Source organism: Urocitellus parryii, chromosome 5, assembly GCF_045843805.1.
Source record: "Urocitellus parryii isolate mUroPar1 chromosome 5, mUroPar1.hap1, whole genome shotgun sequence".
Taxonomy (NCBI): domain Eukaryota; kingdom Metazoa; phylum Chordata; class Mammalia; order Rodentia; family Sciuridae; genus Urocitellus; species Urocitellus parryii.
This window is the reverse complement of record NC_135535.1, coordinates 59,862,375-59,873,873: the sequence shown is the minus strand read 5'-3', so window position 1 is coordinate 59,873,873 and position 11,499 is coordinate 59,862,375. Positions and strand designations below refer to the sequence as shown.

At 40.7% G+C, this 11,499-nt stretch overlaps 1 pseudogene; it reads left to right on the top strand.

Annotated features, from left to right (window-relative positions):
- The first annotated feature begins 2,775 nt into the window (after positions 1–2,775).
- On the top strand, positions 2,776–7,935 carry LOC144254865 (nuclear receptor coactivator 3 pseudogene; annotated as a pseudogene).
- The last annotated feature ends 3,564 nt before the right edge of the window (positions 7,936–11,499 follow it).

Sequence of the window (11,499 nt, the reverse complement as noted above, 5' to 3'; positions counted from 1 at the left end):
TTAAAAAAATTAAAGGAAGCTAAAGCCAAGGAACTTAGCACTGCAGGTAGCTTTTGTTTGGATATAGAAGGATAGAGGAGAAGTAAACATTGATTTCTCTGGTTGAAAATTCACCATAGCACTCATTCAGGTCACTACATATTTTCATTTGCTTCTATAAAATACTACCTTATGAACCAAGTGTTTGAAGCTTTGTTGCTGGTTCCTTAAAGTATAAATAAAAGGTTCAACATGGGAGGAATAGTAGTGTTGAGGAGAGCTACTCCTTTGGTCAGTGACGCTCTCTCTTTCTGAAGGCTTGACATACATGAATATGCAGCTTCCATAAGAGATGGAGATGACAATAATATGAGAAGAAAAAGATGGAGAAAGAGAAGTGATCAGTGACATTGTAAGAACAGAAATCTAACCAGAGGATAAGTATAAGTGGTGGGAAAATGGTCAGAAATCCTGCCAAGAACCAAAGACAAGAAGGGAGCAGATTTTCTTATTCATGATGGTGGTGTAATGCAGTGGCTTGAAGATGGCAAAATAGTTATTATAGGACATAAGAGCTGAAAGTTAAAATTCAGACACACTCATGGAGATGAAGAAAAATAGTTGAGCTAAATTGTTATAGTAAATGCTCTTGACTTTGGTAATTATTGATTCCGAAAACCCCAAGGGTGGGAAGTATTGGTTAATGTAATTTTATTTATTTATTTATTTATTTATTTATTTATTTATTTTTTAAAAAATAAATGACAGTGGAACGCATACAATTCTTATTACACATGTACAGCACATCCCTTCATATCTCTGGTTGTATATAAAGTATGTTGACACCAATTCGTATCTTCATACATGTACTTTGGAAAATGATGTCTATCACATTCCACCATCCTTGCTAATCCCCTGCCCCTCCCTTTCCCTCTCACCCCTCTTCCCTATCTAGAATTCATCTATTTCTCCAATGCTCCCCCTCTCTACCCCACTATGAGTCACCATCCTTATATCAGAGAAAACATTTGGCATTTGTTATTTGGGGATTGGCTAACTTCACTTAGCATTATCTTCTCCAATGCCATCCATTTACCTGCAAATGCCATAATATTACTTTCTTTTATTGATGAGTAAAATTCTATTGTGTATGTATGCCATTTTTTTATCCATTCATCCACTGAAGGGAATCTAGGTTGGCTCCACAGTTTAGCTATTATGAATTGTGCTGCTATAAACATTGATGTGGCTGTGTCCCTGTAGTATGCTGTTTTTAAGTCCTTTGGGTATAGACCAAGGAGAGGGATAGCTGGGTCAAATGGTGATTCCATTCCCAGATTTCCAAGGAATCTCCATACTGCTTTCCATATTGGCTGCACCAATTGGCAGTCCCAACAGCAATGTATGAGTCATCTGGAAAAATAAGAGACCCAGAATAGCTAAAGCAATCCTTAGCAGGAAGAGTGAAACAGGTGGAATCACTATGCCAGACCTTAAACTATACTCAGAGCAATAGTAGCAAAAATAGCATGGTATTGGCACCAAAACATACTGGTAGACCAATGTTACAGAATAGAGGACACAGAGACTAACCCACATAACTACAGCCTATATCCTGGGAGCAAATTTTTACCCCTAACACATCAGATAGAGCACTAACCTATAGTGTATATAAAGAACTCAAGAAGCTAAGCATCAAAAAATCAAATAACCTAACCAACAAATGGGTCAAGGACCTGAACAGACACTTCTCAGAAGAGGATATACAATCAATAAACAAATACATGAAAAAATCTTCATCATCTCTAGTACTTACATTAGAAAAAAAAAAAAAAAAGAAAAGAAACTTTCCCATAACTCAAGGCCATAGAAAAGCCAGAGGAAACTAATTCTAAAATCAGTGAAGAGAGGAAATAATTTTCAGATCTGTAATTAGTATAATTCATAATAAAAAATAAAAATATAGATGCAGAAATGTTAGATATTTGAAAAGGTAAATATGATTGATAAAGCCTTAGCTAAACTAACCAAAAGAAAGACAGAAAATATCCAGATCAATGAAATTAGGTATGAAAAAAGATCTATCACCAAAGATACTTCAGAAATCCAGAAGATCTTTGGAAATACTTAAAGAACTATATTCCAAAAAACTAGAAAATCTAGAAAATATGGGAATTTCTAGGTATATGATGTAACCAAATTGAAATATGAGGATATTGAAAACATAAACAAACAAATATCAAGGAATGACATTAAAGAAGCAATTAAAACCCTTCCAACAACAGTAACAACACAGATCTTCACCAGACAGATTCTCAGCTGAGTTCTTCCAGACCTCTAAAACACAACTAATGACAATGTTTTTCAAATCTTTTCATGAAATAGAATTGAAGGGAACACTTCCAAATTTATTCTGTGATACCAGTATCAACCTTATACCAAACCCAGACAAAAACACAACAAGGAATGAAAACCACAGACCAAATCCCTACTGAAAATCAATGTAAAAAAAATCTTAATAAAATATTAATACAGTGAATTTAAAAACACATTAAGAATATAGTAGACAATGATCAAGAGGGTTTCATCCCAGGGATGAAAGGTTGGTTCATCATATGCAAATCAATAAATATGATTCACCACATAGAATTAAGAACAAGAATCCCAGAAACATCTTAATAGAAACAGAAAAAGCTTTGTCAAAATTCAGTAGTAGCGGCGGCCGCCTCAGCCCCTCACAGCGACGGCGGCGGAGTCGGTGGCGGTGGCTGCGGGCTGAGCGGCTAGTTTCCGACTTCAAGCTGAGCTGCCAGAAAAATGGCGGCGAGAGAATCAAAATATTTGCTCAACAGTGGACTCGGAGACCATTAAAAATAAACTCCCACTTGAACATCATTTGACTGCATAGCCAGTCACTAATGTATAATCAGGATGAGTGGGTTAGGAGAAAATTTGGATCCACTGGCCAGTGACTCACGAAAACGCAAATTGCCATGTGATACTCCAGGACAGGGTCTTACCTGCAGTGGTGAAAAGTGGAGATGAGAGCAGGAGAGTAAATATATTGAAGAATTGGCTGAACTGATATCTGCAAATCTTAGTGATATTGACAATTTCAACGGCAAACCAGATAAATGTGCAATTTTAAAGGAAACAGTAAGACAGATACGTCAAATAAAAGAGCAAGGAAAAGCTATTTCTAGTGATGATGATGTTCAGAAAGCGGATGTGTCTTCTACAGGACAAGGTGTTATTGATAAAGACTCTTTAGGACCACTTTTACTTCAGGCATTGGATGGTTTCCTGTTCGTGGTGAATCGAGATGGAAACATTGTATTTGTGTCAGAAAATGTCACACAATACCTGCAATATAAACAGGAGGACTTGGTTAACACAAGTGTGTATAATATTTTGCATGAAGAAGATAGAAAGGATTTTCTTAAAAACTTACCAAAATCTACAGTTAATGGAGTTTCCTGGACAAGTGAAACCCAGAGACAAAAAAGCCATACATTTAATTGCCGTATGTTGATGAAAACAACACACGATATTCTGGAAGACATGAATACCAGTCCTGAAATGCGCCAGAGATACGAAACAATGCAGTGCTTTGCCTTGTCTCAGCCACGAGCTATGATGGAGGAGGGGGAAGATTTGCAGTCCTGTATGATCTGTGTGGCTCGTCGCATTACTACAGGAGAAAGAGTATTTCAGTCAAATCCTGAGAGCTTTATTACTAGACATGATCTTTCAGGGAAGGTGGTCAATATAGACACAAATTCACTGAGATCCTCCATGAGGCCTGGTTTTGAAGATATAATCCGAAGGTGTATCCAGAGATTTTTCAGTCTTAATGATGGCCAGTCATGGTCCCAGAAACGTCACTATCAAGAAGCTTATATTCATGGCCACTCGGAAACCCCAGTGTATCGATTCTCATTGGCTGATGGAACTATAGTGACTGCACAAACAAAAAGCAAGCTCTTTCGGAATCCTGTGACAAATGACCGCCATGGCTTTGTCTCAACCCACTTTCTTCAGAGAGAACAGAATGGGTATAGACCAAACCCAAATCCTGTGGGACAAGGCATTAGACCTCCTGTAGCTGGATGCAACAGTTCAGTAGGAGGCATGAATATGTCACCAAACCAAGGATTACAGATGCTGAGCAGCAGGGCCTACGGCTTGACAGACCCCAACGCCACAGGGCAGATAAGTGGAACGAGGTATGGGGCTTCCGGTAACATAGCCTCATTGACCCCTGGGCCAGGCGTGCAGTCACCATCTTCCTACCAGAATAATAACTATGGGCTCAGTATGGGTAGCCCCCCACATGGCAGTCCAGGTCTTGGCTCCAACCAGCAGAACATCATGATTTCTCCTCGAAATCGTGGGAGCCCGAAGATGGCATCACACCAGTTTTCTCCTGTTGCAGGTGTGCACTCTCCCATGGGGTCTTCTGGCAGTACTGGGAGCCACAACTTTTCTAGCAGCTCTCTCAGTGCCCTGCAAGCCATCAGTGAGGGTGTGGGCACCTCCCTTTTATCTACTCTGTCTTCACCAGGCCCCAAGTTGGATAACTCACCCAATATGAATATAACGCAACCAAGTAAAGTTACCAGTCAAGATTCCAAGAGTCCCCTAGGTTTGTACTGTGATCAAAATCCGGTAGAGAGCTCAGTGTGTCAGTCAAATAGCAGAGATCACCTCAATGACAAAGAAAGTAAGGAGAGCAGTGGTGAAGGGTCAGAGAATCAACGGGGTCCTTTGGAAAGCAAAGGTCATAAAAAGTTACTGCAGTTACTGACCTGCTCTTCTGATGACCGAGGTCATTCTTCCTTGACCAACTCCCCTTTGGATTCAAGTTGTAAAGACTCTTCTGTTAGTGTCACCAGCCCCTCTGGAGTCTCCTCCTCAACATCAGGAGGAGTGTCCTCCACATCCAATATGCATGGGTCGCTGTTGCAAGAGAAACACCGTATTTTGCACAAGTTGCTGCAGAACGGGAATTCACCAGCTGAGGTAGCCAAGATTACTGCAGAAGCCACTGGGAAAGATACCAGCAGTACTACTACTTGTGGTGAAGGAAATGTCAAGCAGGAGCAGCTAAGTCCTAAGAAGAAGGAGAACAATGCACTTCTTAGATACCTACTGGACAGGGATGATCCTAGTGATGCGCTCTCTAAAGAACCCCAGCCCCAGGTGGAAGGAATGGACAATAAAATGAGTCAGTGCAGCAGCTCCACCATTCCCAGCTCAGGTCAAGAAAAAGACTCGAAAATTAAGACAGAAACAAGTGAAGAGGTATCTGGAGACTTGGATAATCTAGATGCTATTCTGGGTGATCTGACTAGTTCTGACTTTTATAATAATCCCATATCCACAAATGGCAGTCATCTAGGGACCAAGCAACCAATGTTCCAAGGAACAAATTCTCTGGTAGGTTTGAGAAGCCCACAGTCTGTGCAGTCTGCTCGTCCTCCGTATAACCGTGCAGCATCTCTAGATAGCCCTGTTTCTGTTGGCTCAAGTCCTCCAGTAAAGAATATCAGTGCTTTCCCCATGCTAGCAAAGCAGCCTGTGCTGGGTGGGAATCCAAGGATGATGGATAGTCAGGAAAATTATGGCTCAAATATGGGTGGACCAAACAGAAATGTGACACTGAACCAGACTCCTTCTCCAGAGTGGGGCTTACCAAACTCAAAGGCCAGTAGAGTGGAACCTATGAGTTCTAACTCCATGGGAAGACGAGGAGATTACAGTGCTTCTTTACCCAGACCTGCAATGGGGGGCTCTGTGCCCACTTTGCCTCTTCGGTCTAATAGTATACCAGGTGCAAGGCCAATGTTGCAGCAGCAGCAGCAGCAGCAGCAGATGCTTCAAATAAGGCCTGGTGAGATTCCCATGGGAATGGGGGTCAGTCCCTATGGCCAAGCAGCACCAGCTAATCAACCAGGTTCCTGGCCAGATGGCATGATGTCCATGGAACAAGGGCCCCATGTGCCTCAAAATAGACCTCTTCTCAGGAATTCCCTGGATGATCTCCTTGGGCCACCTTCTAACCCAGAAGGCCAGAGTGATGAGAGAGCATTGTTGGACCAGCTACACACACTCCTGAGTAATACAGATGCCACAGGCCTGGAGGAAATTGACAGAGCTTTGGGTATCCCTGAACTTGTAAATCAGGGACAAGCTTTGGAGCCCAAACAAGATGCCTTCCAAGGCCAAGAAGCAGCAGTACTGATGGATCAGAAGGCAGCTTTGTATGGGCAGACATATCCAGCACAGGGGCCTCCGATGCAAGGAGGCTTTAATCTTCAGGGACAATCGCCGTCTTTTAACTCTATGATGACTCAGATGAACCAGCAAGGCAGTTTCCCTCTCCAAGGAATGCACCCCAGGGCCAACATCATGAGACCCCGGACAAACACTCCCAAGCAACTTAGAATGCAGCTTCAGCAGAGGCTGCAGGGCCAGAGTTCTTGAATCAGAGCCGGCAGGTGCTTGAAATGAAAATGGAAAACTCCGCTGCTGCTGCTGCTGCCGCTGCCGCCGCAGCAATCAGGCGCATGATGCAGCCCCAGCAGGGTTTTCTGAATGCCCAGATGGTTGCCCAACGCAGCAGAGAGCTGCTAACTCACCACTTCCGACAGCAGAGGGTGGCGATGATGATGCAGCAGCAGCAACAGCAGCAGCAACAGCAGCAGCAGCAGCAGCAGCAGCAGACCCAGGCCTTCAGCCCACCCCCAAATGTGACCGCTTCCCCCAGCATGGATGGGGTTTTGGCAGGACCTGCCATGCCACAAGCTCCACCACAGCAATTTCCATATCCACCAAATTATGGAATGGGACAACAACCAGATCCAGCTTTTGGTCGAGTGTCCAGTCCTCCTAATGCAATGATATCATCAAGAATGGGCCCCTCTCAGAATCCCATGATGCAGCATCCTCAGACGGCACTGTATCCGTCCTCAGAAATGAAGGGCTGGCCATCAGGAAATGTGGCCAGGAACAGCTCATTTCCCCAGCAGCAGTTTGCGCACCAGGGGAATCCTGCAGCATACAGCATGGTGCACATGAATGGCAGTAGTGGTCACGTGGGACAGATGAACATGAATTCCATGCCCATGTCTGGCATGCCCATGGGTCCTGATCAGAAATATTGCTGATGTCTCCAAACCTGGACCTCTGAGGAAATCACTGTACAAATGACACTGCACTAGGATAATCCGGAGGTAAAGAATCATTGTCCAGGTGTCCAGCTTTGAAGCAAGGACCAGCTTTGATCTCCGCAGGGCTATTCCAAGTGATGTCACTTGGGCAGGACTGGATCTGAAGCTGAAGTGCGACATCTACCTGTCCCTCCCCCGCTCCCCCACTTCTGTATATCATGGTATTCAAAACAAATGTTTTTAGCATTCTGCCTCCTAGGGATGTGAATCTGGAGATATGGAGTGTTTATTACAGAACTCCTGTGTCACTTCCTTCTGCCTTGCTAGCCAGTCTTTCAAATAGATGTAAGTGGACCAGAGAGCATTGGAGAAACCAGGGACCACCAGAACACCTGGTTTTTTAAATCACAGTATTGGACAAAGCATAGTCCCAGTTATTAAGTGTTTTTGTCACCACCAAACAGTTTTGTGTTGACCCTTTGTCCAGTGGAGTTGTCATTTGAGTCCTTGTCCTTTACTGATTGTGTTGAGTTGCTCTGTCCCTTTTATTGTCCTAGACCTTTTCCTGATGAAGATGTTCATTTGGCCCTAATGTACTGTAACACTTCACCTCCAGGATTTGTCGTGGATGATAAATGGCTGTGCAGAAGGGAACATGAGATGACAGTATTTAATTGCAGCAGTGGCAAATTTTTCATATGCTAACGTGCAGCTGAGTGCACTTTATTGAAAAAGTAATGGATAAATGCAATATTCCTGAGGTCTTGAGGAATGAGGAGCCACATTCCTGGTTTTGTCCACACTATTCTATTGGACAAGAACTATGATTTATTTTTTTTAAAGTACTGGTGTCACCCTTTGCCTATATGGTAGAGCAATAATGCGTTTTGAAAATAAACTTCTGAAAACCCAAGGCCAGGTACTGCATTCTGAATCAGAATTTCGCAGTGTTTCTGTGAATAAGTTTTTTTTTTTTTGTAAATATGACCTTTAAGATATTGTATTATGTAAAATATGTATATACCTTTTTTTTGTAGGTCACAACAACTCATTTTTACAGAGTTCATGAAGCTGAATATTTAACATTGTTGATTTTAGTAAACTCTGTGGTGAGGCTACAAACAGCAGAGACACCTGTCTCGCGGCCTGAGGAGGAGCAGTGGTCCACGGCTCTTCCTCCTGCCGGCATTAGTCACCTCATTTTTTTTTTCAATCTCTTAATCTAAATGCTTTTTAAAGAGATCATTTGTTTAGATGTAGTCATTTAAAAAAAAAATTTTTTAAGCTCCTCTACCAGAGAACTAAGCACTTTCTTTTTGGGGAAAGAATAGATATGGGAAAATAAACTTAAAATATCAGGAATTAAAAATTAAGCAATTTGATTTAAAAAGAACCTTTTGGATTTTAAGCAGACCATAAATGAACAATAATTCCTCCCTTCCTTTTTTCATGTAAACTGTATATGCTGCCTTTTCATCCATTTTAGGAGTGCTCTAAGAATTTGATTGCTGGGACTTGAATCCCACACTGTCACCACAGGAGTCAAGTCCTTGGTGTGTGGTTTCTGGTGCCTGCTGAGCTGTGTCCGGTCATCCTGCTGCTATGTGTGGTGTTCTCACGGCTTCCCTGAAAGTTAGGACAGTGTCGTGGTTGTTTCTTCAGAACTTCAGTATCCACAATAGCCAGTTTTGCCCTGACTCGGAGCCAGTCTGAGCACTGCCCCCACCCACCTGCCACTTTTCTCTCTCTGATACTGTTCTAATCATTTCGGACAGGAGAAAAATCAAGTTTAATTCTCATTATCTGGGTTACTTTTTTTGGGTACAAATAGTTGAATAAATTGGGTTTTGGGATATTTATGAATTTCAAATGTCTCTGCTAGCCTTGGTGTCATTTTCTAGCAATAACTAAGAGCCACTTGATTTTTTTTTTTAACTTTCACATGATTAGCCAACCTTTTTCGATGTCTCTTAAGGTAAGATCATTTAATTTCTTTGACATACTTGAATAAGCAAAGCCCCATTTCCAGAACTACCACTAGAGTGGGTTTTATATTTTCAACAGTGTGTAGACCATCATGAGCTTGCCTCTTACCTCCCCACTCCCCCTGCGATAAAAAATAAATCTCAGATTGTAAATCCATAAACTTCCACCCTATTGGCCCATGCTTTTCAGATGACATCGTCTCCTGTGTGGAGCCAGAGCCACACCAAGTGAGTCTTTTTCAATCCAGTGGTTTTGGGTGTGTCTGAACTTTCCTCATTCAAATTGTATATATGGGGATGACAGAATGGTGCTCCTACCTTTCTTGACTTTTAAAAATTAATTGAAACAAAACTTTTTTTCAGTCCTGACTCCAGGCCGATGGAAGGCAGCAACACTCACTTTTTGTATGGGGAAAATAATGAGATTATAAGTTTTTATATTTTCTACTTATTGATTTTATTGGTGCAAACTCAAGATTTTGGTTTCCTTTTAATGGATGCAGTCTTTGAGATAATTTGTTTTTAACCTTTATTGTCCTTTTATCATTTTTGGATAATTCTTTTTGTATTCCTGCTGCCTACCTCTCTTAAACTCTCCCTTCAGCCCCCTCTTTTTAAACATAGGTATCTGTTGAGTAAACAGTATATCTTTTCATCTGCTTTTAGGATGTAGGGTATTTCCAGTACCTACTTTTTTGCTGAATCCAAAGATTATTATATAAATAAAAATATATTTTATGAAGATCAAAATGATATAAAGGAGATACATATTTCTTCCTTTAGAAAATAGAAACTGCATTGTTAATGTTATGATGCCATTTTTCTAAATTGTGCATCTGGATTGAAAGGTGTAAATATCAACAATCCTAGTTTATCAGTGTTGAATATCTAAGGTGGGTTGGGGGTACGCAAGGGAGTTGTGTACTGCGCAAGATGAGAGTTGGCTGGTGTCCTGGAAGTTCTTTGAACCAGAGGTAGATGCAGCTGGAAGTAGACAGCATGAATCTGTGAACAGCTGCCCACATGCCTTCCCAGGTCTCTTCATTTGCAGAAGCCATGAGTTGTGTTCCCAAGGAGGAAATGCACAGGAGCGAGAGCTCTAGGACAGATGAGATTTTACCCCTGCAGCAGAGGAATTTGGGTAGTTTTCAACTCCAAGGCACACTATTTGCAAACAGGCAGGGTGTTTTCTTTTTCTTCCCTTCTTTCTTTTTCTTTCCAGTGTATGGAGTTTTGAAGAAGATGGAAATGTCATTCTGAGAGCAATATTTAAATTCTCAGGAATTGACCAAACAGTGTTGAGAATGAATTTGGTTTCAGTCAAGTTTACATTAAGTCATTCTTCACATTGCAAAGCATCTAACTACATGGGACGACTCATGAAATGGGGTGGTGAGCTGTGACTGCTTTGCTGACAGTTTTGGATGTTCTTGTAAATAAAGGATTCTATTTAAAAAAAAAAAATTCAGTAGTGATTCATGTTGAAAATAATGGATAAACTAAGGATAGAAGAAACTTACCTCAACATTATACAGGCTGTATATGTCCAACCCAAAGCCAACATCATACTGAACAGAGGAAAACAAAGAATTTCTTCTAAAGTCAGAAACAAGAGAAGGATTTTCACACTCAACAATGCTATTCAATATAGTTGTTGAAACTCTAGTCAGGACAATCAGGTCAGAGAAAGAAACTAAGGGGACATAAATAGTAAAAATGAAGCCAAATTATTTATTTATTAATGGAATGATCTTATATGTAGAATACTCTAAAAATCCAACAGATTTCTAGAACTGATACATAGAGTCATCAAGGTACCAGGATACATGGTTAACATAAAAACATCAATAGCTTTCTTATACTCCAAAAATGAATCTGATAAGAAAAAAGAAATAGATCAGGAAAACTATCCCACTCACAATAACCACAAAAAAAAAAATACCTGGGAATAAGTCAAATCAGGGAGGTTAAAGACCTACCTCTACAATGAAAACTACAGAACATTAAAGAAAGAAATTGAGGAAGACCTCAGAAGATGGAAACACCTCCCATATTTTTGGATAGGCAGAATTAATATTTTCAAAATGTCCATAATACCAAAATCACTGTACATATTTAATGCAATCTCTATTAGAATACCATTGAAATTCTTCACATACTAGAAAAAATAGTCTTAAAATTCATTTGGAAAAAAATTAAAGATCTGGAATAACCAAAGCAATGCTAACAAAGAACTAGGATGCTGTATTAATCACAATACTTGATCTCAAATTATACTACAGATTTATAAAAACAACAACAGTGTGGTATTGTCAGAAAAACATAAAGACCAATGGAAAAAAATAGAAGGCACAGAGATAAAC